This window comes from Mustela lutreola, chromosome 5 (genome assembly GCF_030435805.1).
Source record: "Mustela lutreola isolate mMusLut2 chromosome 5, mMusLut2.pri, whole genome shotgun sequence".
NCBI classification, from domain to species: domain Eukaryota; kingdom Metazoa; phylum Chordata; class Mammalia; order Carnivora; family Mustelidae; genus Mustela; species Mustela lutreola.
The window spans coordinates 132061659-132079435 of record NC_081294.1 but is presented as its reverse complement, the minus strand read 5'-3'; the positions used below and the strand labels follow the sequence as shown (position 1 = coordinate 132079435).

Here is a 17777-nt window from a genome sequence, read left to right as displayed (position 1 = left end):
TAGTTTCCCTTCAAGTCAAGCATCTTGGTGTTTAAATAAATTTCTTGTTTAAAAAAAGAAGGAATCATTACTAATAAAGCATGAGAAGGACAGCAGCTCCACACAAGACAGGACATGGAAGAGCAAGTGATAAAGGAGGGTTACTTTCCAAGGAGAAATTTAAACATAAGCAAGGTTACACAGAAAGGAAAATGTGGGGCATGTCAGTGAAACATTGTTAATCTGAAGGAAAACAGGGGAACATGGGTTAAAAAGATTAAGTACAGATACAATGCATACTACCCCGGGTGGTCTAAATTCTAGAAATATAACCATAATCTAGATACCTCTTAACCTTTTACTCTTCCTAAGTGATCAATTATTATAAAAGAGATTAGTGTTTCAATTAAGGTCAAACAATTTTATTTCCCTTCAAAGAGAACAGCAGAACAGGAAAAAGTCAAAATAATTTCTAAATCCACACGTGTACTTTCAAATAGGTTCATTAAAGTCATATAGTAGCAGAATGGCGACCATGAAGGTTTCATAAATTATAATCCAAACGAACTAAGACAAAGCCGGTTTCTACCCTGCAATGACACAGCCTCTCAGAAAGCCCAGATTAGACAAACTTCAAGAGAACGTAGAGGAAAGTCAGTTCCATTGTTGGCTTCTTTTTATAATTTAGCTTTTCTGAAAAGGCAAGGCCTAATCTCCACACCTACTCTATCCCTTCTCTAAAGTCATATCTTTCCAAATTGTTCTTCTAGAATTCCATTCAGTTGGTAAACAAATTTCCCTAAATCTCTACCTTTCAGGGCGCCTGGGTGGCTCAGTGGGTTAAGCCTCTGCCTTTGGCTCAGGTCATGATCCCAACGTCCTGGGATCAAGCCCCGCATCAGGCTCTCTGCTCAGCAGGGAGCCTGCTTCACCCTCTCTCTCTGCCTGCCTCTCTGCCTCCTTGTATGATCTCCGTCTGTCAAATAAAATAAACAAAATCTTTAAAAAAAATAATAAAAATTAAAAAAATAAATCTCCACCTTTCAACTGCTTACTCTATCTGAAAACTAGATCCCCATAAAACATAATGCTCACAGGTGGAGGCCACACCTTCCCTACATGGTACAACCCATAGCCATGGGACTGAGGGGGTAGAAGGATGGGTAACATTATCCTGATTCCTTAGTGCCATGTCCAAATCACTGCTCTTCCAATCTCATTCAAAAATTTCTTCCTATTCAGCTTTAACAAGTCCTATACCACTTACCTCTGTTGTCTCCAAATCTTTGAGTCTCTACCTGCCCCCAAATCTTATTCTCTAATTCAATTCTTATCTTCATCCATGGAGATTTTAACATCTGCAGCCTCTCTCTTCTCCAAAGATCCAGTCAATGCAACTTCATTTCAACTATCCACTGCTATTGCCCATAGCCTAAATCCTAAACTGTTTCATCTCTGCAATGGTAAATTTTAATATTCTAGTTTTAGGCCATAACCTACTATTTACCATCTCTCTGGTACAGCTGTTACTATACGTACTCTCCAACCTCACAAAGATGTCTAGCCATCCACTGACTGAACTATATTCCCTAAAATGCTTCAGGACCCCCGTATTCTCTCCCTTTTAAGGTATGCCACTGATAATCCAGAGGTTGGATTTTTTTTTTAAGATTTTATTTATTATTTATTTGACAGACAGAGATCACAAGTAGGCAGAGAGGCAGGCAGAAAGAGAGGGGGAAGCAGGCTCCCTGCTGAGCAGAGAGCCCAATGTGGGGCTCGATCCCAGGACCCCGGGATCATGACCTGAGCCGAAAGCAGAGGCTTTAACCCACTGAGCCACGCAGGTGCCCCCAGAAGTTGGATATTTTTAAGAGTAAAATGGGGTGCTACTCTTTATTAGTCCAGGACAACAGATATAAACCTGGACTGCCCCAGGCAAACTGGAGCATGTAACCCCCATACTTCTTTCCCTACACTTACTAAATTAGCTGACTTCCCTTGACCTTTTGTCTTGATATGGCATTTCTCTTAACAACCTTCAGCTCTGAATCAATCCTTCTTCATTTCCTCTAGCCATTTTTTTTTTAAAAGCTTAGCTAATCAGTACTTTGGGATTGTGTTCAGATCACCTCCTCCAGGCAGGCTTCTTGGCCTCTACTCTTTGTTATCATAGCACTCAGAAATGACAGTGCGTTATATTCATAACCACATATTCACGTACTCAATAAATCTTCAAGTTTCACTCTCTTTGTGTTTATTCTACAATGCGTCATATGAGAAATGACTATTTTTATAATTTCATTTAGGTTAAACAAGTCAAAAAGAAGTACTTCTAAATTAACAGCAATTATACTAATAAAAACTAGCAGGTTTTTTCTTATTCTGAGCTCCTTAAATTTTATCATCCTTATACATTCAATTACTCTGGTTTTAGGCTATTATTCTCTCCTGGTATTTCTGTCTTCCTACATAGCCAATAAATTTTGGAATTATATGGAGCATAGGTAAAATTCAAAGGACAAGCAGGAAAAGCAAATTTCAGAATATGCACATCAATGATCCTGTTTCTAAAATTATACAAACATAAACATGTGTGTTTTATATATATATATATATATTTTTTAGTACAAATTCTTATAAATCAAACTGTTAACATTAGCTACTTCTGAAGACTGAAACCTGGAATGGCAAGAAGAACATCACTTTCTATTTCATTTATTTCTAGTCTGTATATTTATCATAAGCAGGTATTTGTTTTATAATGCAAAAAAATATGTAAGAAAAAGGAAAGACTTCCTAACAAACTTTTTTTTTAAGACTTATTTATTTGAGAGAGCATGCAGATGTGTCAGGGAAGGGACAAGGGAGACAATCTTCAAGCAGAGCCCCCACTGAGCATAGAGCCTGATGCTAAGCTCAATCCCATGACCCATGAGATCATGATCTGCATCAAAACAAAGAGTCAGACACTTAACTGACTGAGCCACTCAGGCGCCCCCTCAACAAACATTTTAAAACTGAATATTAGTAAAAATCAAATTTCACAGATGGAATGCTTAATAGTAAAAAAATTTTCTCTTTCAAATATATTTATTTTATTTAGAAAATGAAAAAGATGCTTACATCATGATAGCTACTTCTCCAAAAAATCTCCCAATTATATTCTCACTCAGAGAGTGCTCTGGCTTCATCTCTATCCCTCTTCTAGGCTCCTGAAAGAATTCCAGCTCTAACTGAGCACCTCAACACTGAATTGATCAAACCACACCCAGCCAATACTGTGGTCGCCCAGCAAAGGAATCTGTCCTTTTGCACTAGGTCTTAGTAAAAGTCTTCCATCCATTCATTCATTCATTCATTTATTCATCCAATAGTATTTATTCAATGTCTATAATATGCCAGGCACCGAGTGAGGTCCTGGGTATACAAAGATATTAAAAAAAAAAAAAAAATTACTGGTCACAGCCTCAGGGAGCTTATTAAGGAAAAGCAGTTCTAACATACAGCAGTAATTGCCACAGGAATCCCTGTACAAAGTATAGTAGAAGCACAGAGTATAATCTAAACCTGGCTGAGCAAAAAGAAGGAAAAGCTTCGTAGACTTCCTTAAACTACCATGAGCAGTCCCTTCCTCACAGACACTTTCTTCTATCCTCTCAGCTAAAATATAACTCTCCCTTCTTTAAAATGCTGGTAAATTATTACTTCTTACTGCTTCCCCACAAAACATCACTTGTTCCTAAATGCCATATGATGCTTAAAGAAAACCAACCAAATCTGTAAAACTCAAAAGCAAGCAAGGAAAGGAGGAGAATACTCACTGAATGCCAGCTCTACACAAGTACCAGAGAGAGCAGGTACTTAAATCTTTCCTCATTGTGCCTAGTTCTGGCTGTCTCTACAAACATGCTTATATATCATTTGCATTTAATCTGCTTCCTGCTTGAAACTGGGCATTTTTAAAAGACAAAATCTTGGACTGTTGCTGCTTTATAATGTTCATGGAGACTAAATATACATTCCTAAGTATAACCACCTGGTTAGAAGGTGAGGGTGGGTAATGGTGGATAGTAGAGGCAATCCTTCAGATATCTGTCATTTTTTTTTTAAGACTTTATTTATTTGACAGAAAGAGAGAGAGATAACACAAGTAGGCGGAGAGGCAGGCAGAGAGGGGGGGGAAACAGGCTCCCTGCTGAGCAGAGAGCCTGACGAGGGGCTCAATCCCAGGACCCTGAGACCATGACCTGAGACGAAGGCAGAGGCTTAACCCACTGAGCCACCCAGGCGCTCCTAGACTTCTGTCATCTTAAATGAATTCCAATAACTGACTAGTGTGAGTGGATCAAATGCAACACAGATCTCCTCGTTTTCTTATCCTTAATTTAATGCAACCAAATATAAAAACCTCAGCCAATGTCCATTTAATGTTGGAATGATGGCTTAAAAAAAAAAAAAGAAAAAAGCTTGGAATAAACAATTTTATCTCCAGCAACCTCAGAGAAATGGAAAGAAAGAAGCAAACTGCAAATAAGTTTTAGATGAGTAATGTTCGAAGAAACCAGGCAATTCCCAAGAGAGACACGAAGTATACACAAACTATATCTCTTAAAGAAAACATAAATCATGAAAAACAAGAGGGATTGTTCAAAATTAAAAGAAAACAAAGATATATAAGAATCAAATGCAATGCATGAAACCTGATTGAATCCTGGATCCAGAAATCTCAAGAAAAAATTTTAGGGAAAACTGGGAAGATCTGAATAAGGACCATTAATTAAAGATATTCTTAAATTAATGTTAATTTTCCTATATGTGATATTGATATTATGACCATGCAAAAAATTGTCCATGTTCTTAGGATACGCATGATAAAAACTATATATTATCATACTCTCAATATAGTTTCAAATAACTTGAAAAATATATAAATAGGGACACCTGGGTGGCTCTGGAGGTTAAGCGTTCGGCTCTTGATTTTGACTCAGGTCATGATCGCAGGGTCCTGGGATCTAGCCCAGAGTCGGAATCAGCCTCAGTGCAGAATCAGCTTGAGCTCCTCTCCCTTTGCCCTGCCCCCTGCTTGTGCACATGCGAATGCTCTCTCAAATCTTTAAAATACATACATATAATAAATATAAATCTTTAAAATATGCACATATATGAAGAGAAAATGTGCCAAAATGTGAACACTGAATGACTACACGATGAAAGGTAATATGGGTGTTTACTGTCCTACATTTTCCATTGTTATGTAGCACTGAACTTTATCATAATGAGACGGTAAAGTGATGGGAAGATAGAAGGCATGCGAGGAGGCCAGCTGGAATGAAACATGAGTGCAAGCAGCACTAGTCTCAGCAAAAGTGAAAATCAGCTGTGTGATTCTGGGCAGGTCACAGAACTTCTCTATGTATCAGCTGAAAGAGGAAGAAATAGATGACTTCAAGGTCCTTCCATCCACAGAGTTCTATTATTCTACTACTTCTTCTCAGTTCTAGAACCCAAAAGATAACTATATGCAAAGTGGAGAAACACATGGGACTATTCTAAGGATAAAATAAAGTATTTAAAACAGCTAGCCAAATGCCTGTCACATGGAACACAGAAAATAAATAGTAATTCCTCTATTTTGAGAAAATATTTTTTAAATTCCTCATTAAAAAAAAAGATAGGACTAAAAAATTAACTTAAAAGAAATAAGTAGCACAGAATCGAAAAGATTTATTTTAATATCTATTCAATTTCAGTTTGCACATAAAATACCTAACCTAAGAGGTAAAATATAAATATACTATGATGAAGCTACAAACAGAAAAACCATAATAAGTGAATCTCCTAAGAGTTTAGATAAGCTGCATGCTTTCAAGTGAACACAGTATGATATACATCTACAAATAGGATGCTTCAGAATTTACAAGATAAAGTAACAATAAAATTATATACCAGAATTTTGGGTAACTGTCTCAAAATGTTTCAATGGGCTTAAAATTTTTAAAGACATCTCTTTTTAAAAAGGAAGCACAGGAGAGAAGATTTAGAATTCAATATCAAAATAGGGTTGCCTGGGTAGCTCAGTTGGGTCAGCGTCTGACTCTTGGTTTCACCTCAGGTTGTAATCTCAGAGTCCTGGGATCAAATCCCGCATCTGGCTGCACACTCAATTTGGAGTCTGCTTGAGGTTTTTTCTCTATCCCCCTCTGTCCCTCGCCCTCTGCCCTTTCCCCTCTGCTCCTGCTTCTACTCACATACGTGCACACACTCAAAAATAAATAAAATCTTTTTTAAAAATCAGTACAAAGTATAACCAATTATTTTCACTTCTAAGAAGATTCTAAAGTCAAATGAAATTAAATTCATAATTAATTAAAAGTCATATAAATTAAAAGGTACCACACAAGGAATACAGTCAATGATCTTAAAATAGCACTGTGTGCTGACAGATCGTAGTAGCTACACTTGTGCTGGTCATAGCATAATATATAAACTTGTTGAATCATTCTATTGTACATCAGGAACTGCTGTAACACTGTGTGTCACTTATAATCAAATAAAAGAAAATTTAATAAAATAAAAACAAAAACAAAAAGCAAAAAGTCACATAAATTAAATTCCAGGGGGAAAGCAAAACAAAGTATTAACCAGAACATATTACAAATTTGCTAGATGGTTTTATTTCCAGCACTAACATCATTTCTAACATTATAATTAATTTCCCTTTTGATGAACTAACCAATCTTTAACATAATGAGAAAGTTTTCTAAAAGGTTTTTGGGCATCCACCCAGTTGCTCAAAACACAAAAATCTTGAAGTCATCCTTGAGAATGTTCTGTTTCCACACCCAAATTATTCAAAGTCCCATAAATTCTGATTCAGATACATTTCAAATCCATTCATCTCTCTGTCTCATGTTGCTAGCACCTTCTCAGGCCATCACTATCTCACCTCAGTTCCTAAAACTGCCAGCTTTCACTTTCAGCTGGCCAGTCCATTCCTCGCATAGCAGCTGAAATGATGATATAATCTAGAATAAAATACAAGCTTCCTACCAAACCTGTCAAAGCCCTGCATATTTCTATAACCTCTTCCTACCCAACTCTGCCTTTCACTAAGTCAGCCACACTGGCGTTTTTTTCTATTCCTCAAACTCACTAAACTTTCCTGCCCCCAAAGTCTTTGGACCCACTATTCCCTCTCTCTCTACTGCCTCCAGCTTTATTATGATATTATTGACATATAACATGTGTAAGTTTTAAGGTATACAATGTGATGACTGGCTCTATGCATGTATTACAAAATGGTTACCCCAATAAGATTAGTTAACATCTCCATCTCTTCAGGTAATTATAACTGTGTGTGTGTGTGTGTGTGTGAATGTGGTGATAACATTTAAGAATTACTCTCAACAAATTTTAAGTACATAATACAGTACTGTTAATTATAGTCACCAAGTTGTGCATCAGATCCCCAGATCTTATTTATCTTAACGCTGAGAGTTTGTACCCTTTAACCAGCATCTTCCCATTTCCCCTACTCCTCAGCTCCTGGCAACCACCATTCTACTCTATTTCTATGAGTTGGTTTTTTTAAGAATTCATACATAAGTGGGCGCCTGGGTGGCTCAGTGGGTTAAGCCTCTGCCTTCGGCTCCGGTCATGATCTCAGGGTCCTGGGATCGAGTCCCACATGGGTCTCTGTGCTCAGCAGGGAGACTGCTTCCCTCTCTCTCTGACTGCCTCTCTGTCTACTTGTGATCTCTCTCCGTCAAATAAATAAATAAATAAATAATCTTTAAAAAAAAAAAAAAGGAATTTATACATAAGTATACACAGTATTTGTCTTTCTCTGACTCCACTAGTCCTTCTAATGAGAATGCTTTTCCCATCAAAAATACCACACACACACACACACACACACGCACACACACACACACATCACCTACTCTTAAAACAACCTCTTCTCATATATACGTTCATCTTGAATATCAGTTTTGTGACCATCATATCTAAAGTAGCTCCTACCTCATTATCCCCAAACCATCTGCTTGTTTGGTTTCCATCAAAGAAGTTTATTACAATTCATAACTATTTTGTCGGTTTCTTTTTAAACCTTCCCCCTACTTTAAAATATGGCTATAAGGATGGAATATCCAGCTCATTCATCATCATATCCCCAGAAGCAGCAAACTGTCTAATATATAGTAGAAGTCTATTGATGTACAGCAAACAATGAGTGAAACAGTGAATGAATATATGACTGTACTAAACAATGGGACTAATAATGCTATTAATGGAAATACAGAAGCCAGAGGAGGAGTGACTGAGAAGAAAATAATATATACTGAGTTTGGTGCCACGTGGTTGAAAATACAGGGCTAGGGGACACACAGGCTGGAAGGGGTTATGGATCAGCATTCTGCTGATTATAAATGCTATTTGAAAAAAACATTAATTACATCTCAAATGAGACAGAATTCAGCAGGATAAATGACAAGCAGAAAATACATAATACAAATATGATATGATTGTGCAGGTAGAATAATCTAATATAAACACTACAAAATCAAGACAAGTCAAAACTGTTTCACAGTTTGTTTTTAGTAATTCACTAAGAAGACTAAAGTCATCCTACCTTAGTACTATTCATCGCTGGTCGTATCTTAGCTAAAGTAGCAGGTCCATGTTGAAGGATTACACATTAGGGATGAGGAAGACACTTCAGAAAATGTGCAGTGAAGTCTCACGGGAATGACCACAGGTCTGGCCAGAAAAATATGAGCTGCAAGAAGAAATTCAAGGAGTCAGAAACGTTAACTACAGAGAAAAAGTAAAAACGTACACAGGGAGTATAGCAGGCTACTACTGGAAATCAATTGTGACAGTATATCAGAGTCACCCCATTAAAAATAAGAATGCTATATTTACCTAACTCTTCTATCCCCTGCTTACTCTCTCCTATTTCTTTCCACAACTTTCTCAATGTATAATGCATCTTACCTTCTCCCCTAATCTATTCCCTCAGTTTTGAATAGATAATTTGTGTTTTTCTCCATTTTCAGAGCATAAAACTCACTTCAAGTTTGAAGCATATCAAAAGAGGCAAGTAACTACATTTGTTAAAATATTATCACAGCCTAAAGAAGCAATTAAATATGTAAGAAAAACTCTCAAAGTCTGGGAAGATTTGCCAAAAAGTCTCCCGGCAAACAGGCATTTTCTCTAATACTTCTTAGCATGCCAAAGCCTGACTCCTCTGTCACTGTTCTCTCAATTTTTGTCACTAGGAGAATTGCTAAGGTGCTTCTTGGTCACTGGCTCTCTTCTTTATTACTAATGTCAATATATGTCATTTACAGCTCTGTTACCAAATCTCATTTTCTGCCTCAGGCCCTTGTATTTCTAATCCTGACTTCTTGGTTATAAGAATGTTTGCCTATTCTATTTCCTGTCATTTCCCCCACTTCCTTGGCTTTCTCAAGAATCAAAGGACACTTCATGGAGGTTATCAATAAGATAACTCCTTCCTCTGGTCAGGAAACTGGCCAAACAAAGTATGTCAGGAATACCTTCCAAGTCTCCTACTCTTCTAAGCTTTTTATTCATTTCCAAAAAGGTTCGTTCTTGGTCCCCTACACAAGCATATGTTCTCCTGTAGATGTGGCAAGGTTCCCAAAGCTAGAACTGGTTGGAAATTTAATCTACATGTAATAAGAGTAATATTACATTCCTCTTCTTCCATTAAACTCTGACATGATTGAGAACAGGGATTATCATCTTAATATAGCCAGCATCTCATACAATCCCCGGAACACTGTAGCCATCAAACAAGTGAATACTGAATGAATTTATTTCCAAAGTAAATTATGGCTTTCCCTGACTTGTACACTTCGGTGTAAAGTAGGGCTTTGACAAGAGTTTCTACATTAAATGGCAAAATTTATGACTTTAAATGATACTTAAATATGAAAATTTTAATCATGCTGCTGTCAATAGCTTATCTTCAGTTAAGCCCTGTAGAGCTAGTAAACAATATTACTTATAAAGATCTCCAAAGAACAGGGCGCCTGGGTGGCTCAGTGGGTTAAACCGCTGCCTTCGGCTTGGGTCATGATCTCAGGGTCCTGGGATCGAGTCCCGCATCGGGCTCTCTGCTCAGCGGGGAGCTTGCTTCCTCCTCTCTTTCTCTATGCCTGCCTCTCTGCCTACTTGTGATCTCTCTCTGTCAAATAAATAAATAAAATCTTAAAAAAAAAAAAAATCTCCAAAGAACAAAACATATGAGTGCATACATAAATGTACATATTATATATGTTACAGATTCTACCCCAGAGACAGACCCCAAAATTACAGGACACTCCATTTAATTTGAAGTATTTTTAACCACTCCTCTATCAGCAAGGAAAGCTAAAAATACCTAGAATTTCATATTCTGGCCTCTCACTGTGATACAGAAACAATTATTTTCAAAGACCTAAGAACAAGAAAGATAACTATTCAAATAAGATTACATGCCAAACATTGAGCACTGCAGTGTCAAGTGTCTTTCTCAAGGAAGCTAGTCAAAGCACCCATCTGTTATTTGTCTTTCTCCAATACAACTTGTTTCTATAATTTTTATTTTTCAATTAAAAAAAAAAACAATTTTCCATATGATATTGAAATAGTTTGGGTTAAAAATAAGTAACAACTTCCTTGGTAGCATTTCTAAATGGAACATTTCTTTCTTCAAACTAGTACAAATCTATGAATAAAAATGATATTCCTTATGTTATCTCAAAAATATTGCCATCCTCATCAGAACTCAGCAAAGATTCCTACAGACAAGTTGAAAATGCATAATAACTACTTTTTTGTGCACCTTAATATTCCCCACCAACTTCACCAACTACATAGGCTACCATCTTTAACTCACAATCATAGTAAAAATATAGTCCCTATTCCTTAATTGTGCCTCTCTTCGTGAGGCAAGAGGGGTGCCTAGGGTGCAATTCACTCTCAGGGTCATACCAGTTCCTGTAGCTGCATGACCCTGAAAGTCAGTCTTAAATTACGTCTTGGGCATCTCCCTTGCCTCTCACACTCATGGTGCATACTTCTCTTTCCTACCTCTACCCCTCTTACTTCTCTAATAGGTAACACCCAATTGTGATCAACCAAAATTTAATTCTGGTAAGCCAAATAAGTGATGAATTTAAATTTAAGTGAAGTGATAAATTTAAATTTAATTTTTCATCCATTTAAAATCATGTTTTCACAGAAAATTTCTTGTTCATCATGTGATGATATGATGAAAAAGCATGAGGCAGTGATACCTATTTTATATATATATATACATATATATGTATACACACACACACACACACACATATAACAAGATTCTATGCTGTTGGGGGTTTTTTAACTAGTTTGGGTTGCACGTACATACAGGTGACAGAGCTGTATTGTATTATATTCCCCTTCTTTTGGTAGCAGCATCCCAATTTTCTTGTTGAACTACCTTCCCTTATTTTGAAGCCATGTAGTTTGAGTGACACTAACCATTCCCACTCTCAGGTTCCTGAAATAAGCACAAAGTTCCTAGAACAGGTACATAACCCAGGCCTGGATAATCAGTATATTTCCTTCCCCAAGCAGGAGTTCAGGAATGGATATGTGACCCAATTGGACAACTAAAACTCAGTCCCAAAATTGTTGCCAGAACTAATCAGAAAGTTCTCTTTTGGCTGAGGTTGCTAAACTGAAAGAATGCAGTAGATGCCAACTTGTCAGAGAGCCAACCCAGAGAAAACAAAAGCCAAGAGATGGAAAGAGAAATGAAAGCTCTGAAAATATTTCGTCCCTTGATCTAATCACACTTGAGTTCAGGTGAATTCTGGTGTGAATAGATGTAGATTCTAGAATTTGGGAATTGCTGCTGAGAAACAATTCTCTCTGGATTTCCCATGTTCCTGCATAATCAGAGGCTTCTGAGCAAAAGGTACTACAAGAATAATTGCACAATATCCAGTCTTGGAAGCTAGAGAGTATGTATCCCTAAAGACAGAGACCTCCAATAAGCTCTGGAGAAATAAGCCCCTCTCTTTCCCTCCCCTGGAAGATATTTACCTATATTTTTTTTCTCATATTTCTTATATTACTTTATTTTTTTCTTATATTTACTTATATTCTAGGGCACTAAACCTAAAAACAGTTTCCCATTCTCCCCTGGAGAGATTTGCTTAATGAATAATCTCTCTCCCTCTATAGGGTAATTTCAGTTCTACAAGTGTTTCAGACTTAATAGTTACATGCATCAATAAATTACCTTTTTTAATTAATTTATTCAACAAATATTTGCTGAGAGCTTATTTAGTGATGTGCCATGCACTTTCCTACAAAACATCTCAGACAAAAATTCCTCCTTTTCTTTAGACTATATTCTAAAGAAAAAACACAACACAAAATGAATACATAAAATACATAGTATAAAGTCCTGATAAGTGCTATCAAGAAAAAGCAGGAAGAAGGCCTGGGTGGTGCAGTTGGTTAAGTGTACCACCTTTGGTTTTGGTTCAGGTCATGATCTCAGAGTCCTGAGATTGAGCCCCACGTCAGGTTCCATACTCAGTGCAGTCTGCTCCAAGACTCTCTCCCTCTGACCCTACCTGCACCCACTCCCTCTAAAATAAATGAATAAATCTGAAAAAAGAAAAGAAAATGATCGCCAAGTTGGCAGAGGAGTAGGAGACCTGAGTTTTGTCTGGTCCCAGCAATTCAGCTAGATCTATCAAATCACCCTGAATGCCTGCAAACTCAAACAGAGATCAAAGAAGAGAATAGTTATAGCTCTACAAATAGAAAAGTGGCCACTTTCTGCAAGGTAGGGGCTACGGATAAGTGAAGTGAATCTGAGGCGATATATGGGAAGATAAACTGTGTAAGCCGGGGGGAGCCTCCCTAAGCCAGTTGCTGGAAAGTGATATAGCAGCAGAGCACAACATCGGAACTTTCAGAAGTCTGCTCAGGTGAGAAACATCCCTGCCTAAAAGGCACTCTGGTAACAAAATAGGGCAGAATCCTAAGTGGAACAGTGTGGTCTCAGGATCCTCAGGTCACAGGAAGACCAGGTGGAGTTCCCAGACATCAGATCAGGGAAGCTGGCTGCAATCAGCAAGGCCAGGAGTGGGCTCTCAGCTCGGGGTCGCCATAAACCATGAACCCTTGCAGCACAGTCCAGCCACTGCTCTTGGAGCAGGGCCCCAGCAAGCAGCAGAACCACAGGGAGACCCCCTCCCCTCCTCCTGCAGGAGCAGAGCAGAAGCATGCTTACAGGAGTATGCATGGAGAATTGATGTGGGATCATGAGCCTGAGATAGAAATCCTGGGTCACAGACTGGATAAGCATGGAATACAGAGGGAGACCAGGGAGATAGGATAACTGACTGCTTTCCCCTGAGGGCACATGGAGGAGAGAAGCTCCGAACTCTCAGGTCCAGGGCTGGAGACTGGAGGCCACCATTTTCATTCTCATTTTCTGAAGCAGCACAGAAAGCCTTCAGGGAACAAAAGGCACATAAAGCAATCCGGAGTCACTTGAACTTAACTTGGCCCCCCTGGCCAATGGGGGTAAAATCTACCTGGGGCAAAGACACCTAAGCATCAGGGCAATGGACCCCTCCCCCAGAAGATCAGTAATAACATCCAGCTAAGACCAAGTTTACGGCTCACACAGAACTGCAAAACTCCAGCGCTAGGAAAAAATAGTATATAGAATGCATGGTTTTTTTCCTCATGATTCTTCAGTCTTTCAATATTTTGTTTTGTTTTGTTTTGTTTTTCAACCAGTTTCTTATTTTGTCAACTCTTTAAGTCTTTTTTAATTTACATTTTTACAGTTATATTCTATTCTTTCATTGTACTTAATTATATATATGTGTGTGTGTGTACATATATATATATATATATATATATTTTTTTTTTTTTTTAAATTTTGGGAGGTAGTCTCTTCTAACAAACTGACCCAAAATATACCCAGAATCTAGTGTATTGCTCCATTCTCTTCACCTGTCTAATGATATTATCTCTTTTTTTATTTGAGTCTTTTTTAATTTTCATCTTTATAGTTACATTCTATCCTTTCAATATAGTTAATTTTATTTTTGAGTATATATATATATATATATATATATATACACACACATATATATATACACAATATATTTTTTTTCTTTCTTTATAATTTTGGGATGTAGTTTTTTCTAACAGACCAAAATACACCCAGAATATAGTATATTGTTCTGTTCTATTCACCTATACTCTTTTTTTTTCTTTTAATTTTCATTTTTACAGTTACATTCTATCCTTGCATTGTATTTAATTTTATTTTTATACGTAAATAACTTTCTCTTTTCAATTTTGGGATCCAGTTTTCTAACAAACAGACCAAAATACACACAGGATCCAGTGTATTGCTCTGTTCTGTTCGCCTGATTATATTCTCTCTCTTTTTTTTTCCAGTTTTTTTCTTTTTCAGTTTCAAGTGTCTTCTGATTTGTTTACTGTATATTTCTCTGGGGTCGTTATTACTATATTAGTATTTTGTTCTCTCATTTATCTATTTTTCTCTGAACAGAACAACAAGATAGAAAAACTCCCTTCAAAAAAGAGAACAAGAGGCAGTACTGACTGCCAGGGACTTAATCAGTATGGATATAAGTATCATGTTGGAATTAGGATTCAAAATAATGATTATAAAGATACTAGCTGGGCAGGGATGCCTGGGTAGCTCAGTCGGGTGTCTGCCTTCAGCTCAGATCATTATCCCAGGGCCATGGGATAGAACCTTACATCAAGCTCCCTACTCAGTGAGGAGTCTGCTTCTCCCTCTCCCCCCACTTGGGTATACATGCGCTCTCTCTCTCTCTCTCTCTCTTGCTTGTTCACTCTCTCCCTATCTCAAATAAATAAATAAAATCTTTTAAGGAAAAAAAAATACTAGCTGAAAAAGCATAGAAGACAACAGAGAATCCCTTTCTGGAAAAATAAAATAACTAAAATCTAAAATCTAATCAAGTTGAAATTAAAAAGGCTATCAATGAGATGCAATAAAAATTGGAGGTTCTGACTGCTGGAATAAATTAGGCTGAAAAGAGAATTAGTGATATAGAAGCCCAAATGATGGAAAATAAAGAAGGTGAAAAAAAGAGAAATAAACAACTACTGGATCATGAGGAGAGAATTCGAGGGATAACTGATACCATAAACCGAAATACTAGAATAACTAGGATCCTAGGAGAAGAGAAAAGAAAGGAGGGGGAAGCAGAAGGTATACTGGAACAAACAAAAGCTGAGAACCTCCCTAATCCTGGGAAAGAAACAGGCATTCATGTCCAGGAGGCAGAGAGAACTCCCCTCAAAATCAATAAAAATAGGTCAACTCCTTGAAATATAATAGGAAAAAATAAAACAAGATGAAATGAGAGAGGGAGACAAACCATAAGAGACTCTAGCTTATAGGAAACAAACTGAGGGTTGCAGAAGGGGAAAGTGTAGAGGGGGGTAACTGGGTGATGGACATTAAGGAGGGCTGTAATGTAATGAGCATTGGGTATTATGAGACTGATGAATCACTGAACTCTACCTCTGAAACCAATAATGCACTATATATTAACTAATCGAACTTAAATTTTAAAAAAATAATAAAATTAAAGAAAGAAAAGCAAAAACAAAGCAGAAAAAGGTAACAAGAAGTATGGGAGAGGGAGGCAATTACAAACTGATGTTAGCTGATCAAAGACTTAGAACATAAAGTGATATTTGAGCAAGGGCCTAAGGGAGATAACAAAGGAGGTCACATGGATATCTGGAGAAGAGCATTCCAGTCCAGGGTAATAGTAAGTGTGAAGCACTTATTTAAGACCAAGCAAGGAGGCCTGCATGATAGAGACAATAGAAAAATCTGAGTTCAGAGAAAGATCCTGCATGAAGAAGGAAGAGCAAGACCACAAAAACTAGCTCATTATGGGGTCTTGAACTTCTACTCTGAGTTACATGGGAAGCCACTGCAAGATTCTGAGGAAAGAAATTATCTCTTACTTGTTAAAAGGATGACACTAATATTCTGAGTCTAATTTTCTGAGAGCCCAAGTACTAGCAAGGAACCTTGTTAGGAGTTACACAGAAGAGAGGACAGATGGTGTTGAATCAGAGTGAACTCCAAATAGAGTGGGTGAGAACTTGGTCAGATTTCATATATATTTTAAAGGCAACAGAGTATGCTGAATTACTGTATAGTGGAAATAAAAGAAAAAGAGTCAAGGATAACTTCAAGGTTTAGGGTCTGATCAAAAAAAAGGATGGAGGGCGCCTGGGTGTCTCAGTGGCTTAAAGCCTCTGCCTTCAGCTCAGGTCATGATCCCAGAGTCCTGGAATTGAGCCCCACATCAGGCTCTCTGCTCAGTGGGGAGCCTGCTTCCCTTCCTCTCTCTCTGCCTGCCTCTCTGCCTACTTGTGACCTCTGTCTATCAGATAAATAAATAAAATCTTTTAAAAAAAAAAAAAAAACAAGTATGGAAGTGCCACCTACAGATATGGGAAGGATTAATTTTTTTAACTAGTTTTCTAGACTACAATATAAAAGAAACTGGACAATTATAAAATTTATGCCAGAAATCAGGTAATACAAGTGACAGCCCTAAAATGTGGAACTGAGTCAATAGCAGAAAGTGGAGGGTACTTGGTATCCCTCTATTGTAGGACGAGAAGTCAACAATCCTTAATCAGCAAAGCTGCCAGCAAACTGCCACCTCTTGTAAACTGGACTATGGGCCAACTAAGGATAGGATACTTAATAAAAAAATGTTAGTATACTGATATATTGTCAACTATGCCACAGCCTTCAGTAAGGTCATTTTAAAAAGAAGCACACTTTGAGTGAAGTCTTTTTTTTTTTTCCCCCTGACACAGAGAGAGAAAGACCACAAGCAGCGGGGAGCAGCCTAGAGAGAGGGAGAAGCAGGCTGCCCACTAAGCAGGGAGCCTGACACAGGGTCAATTCCAGGACCCAGGGATCATGATCCCAGCCGAAGGCAGACACTTAACTGACTCAAGCCACCCAGGCACACAGAGTAAATTCTTAATAAAAGAAAATCTTGGGGCACCTGGATGGCTCAGTCACTGGGCATCTGCCTTCAGCTCAGGTCATGGTCTCGGGATCCTGGGATTGAGCCCTGCTTCGGACTCTCCGCTCAGCAGGAAGCCTGCTTCCTCCTCTCCCACTCCCCCGATTGTGTTCCCTCTCTTGCTGTGTCTCTCTGTCAAATAAGTAAATAAAACCTTTAGAAAAAAAGAAAAAGAAAAGAAAATCTTTCAGTCTTTCATTACAAATCCAAGACAGCTGATAATCTTGCAATTTACAGGGATGAAAATTAAATATTCCTAAACTAAAATTAGAGCATTTAACCACACAAAAACAAAATATGAGAGAAGCCTAATGCTCCAGTCCCATCCCCAAGCACCCTAGCATATTTACTTATTATAAAGAACCATCCACAGGGTGCCTGAGTGGCTCAGTCGGTAAAGCACCTGATTCCCGGTTTCAGCTCAGGTCGTGAACTCAGGGTTAGGAGATCAAGCGCCGCATCTGACTCAGCACTCAGCAAAGAATCTGCTTGATATTCTCTTTCTCTCTCTCCCTCTGCCCCTTCCCCTACTCATGTTTTCTCTCTCTCTCTCAAATACATAAATCTTTTTTTCAAAAGAAAAAAAAAAAAGGACTATCCACTGTGACACATCCTGGAAGCATGAACAAATTAGCT

The 17777-nt window shown here is 37.8% G+C and overlaps 1 protein-coding gene across 5 annotated transcripts in view; it reads right to left on the bottom strand.

The window, feature by feature from the left end:
- The window catches only part of FER (FER tyrosine kinase), a 483097-nt gene that overhangs the window by 453210 nt on the left and 12110 nt on the right, over positions 1 to 17777 (bottom strand). For 4 of the 5 annotated variants that reach the window (XR_009354080.1, XM_059175616.1, XM_059175619.1 and 1 more), the window contains exon 2: positions 8615 to 8761. The gene's annotated coding sequence lies outside the window, so the exon portion shown is untranslated. Of the gene's footprint in view, positions 1 to 8614; positions 8762 to 17120; positions 17296 to 17777 lie in introns of all 5 variants that reach the window. The other variant, XM_059175617.1, reaches the window with a different exon arrangement.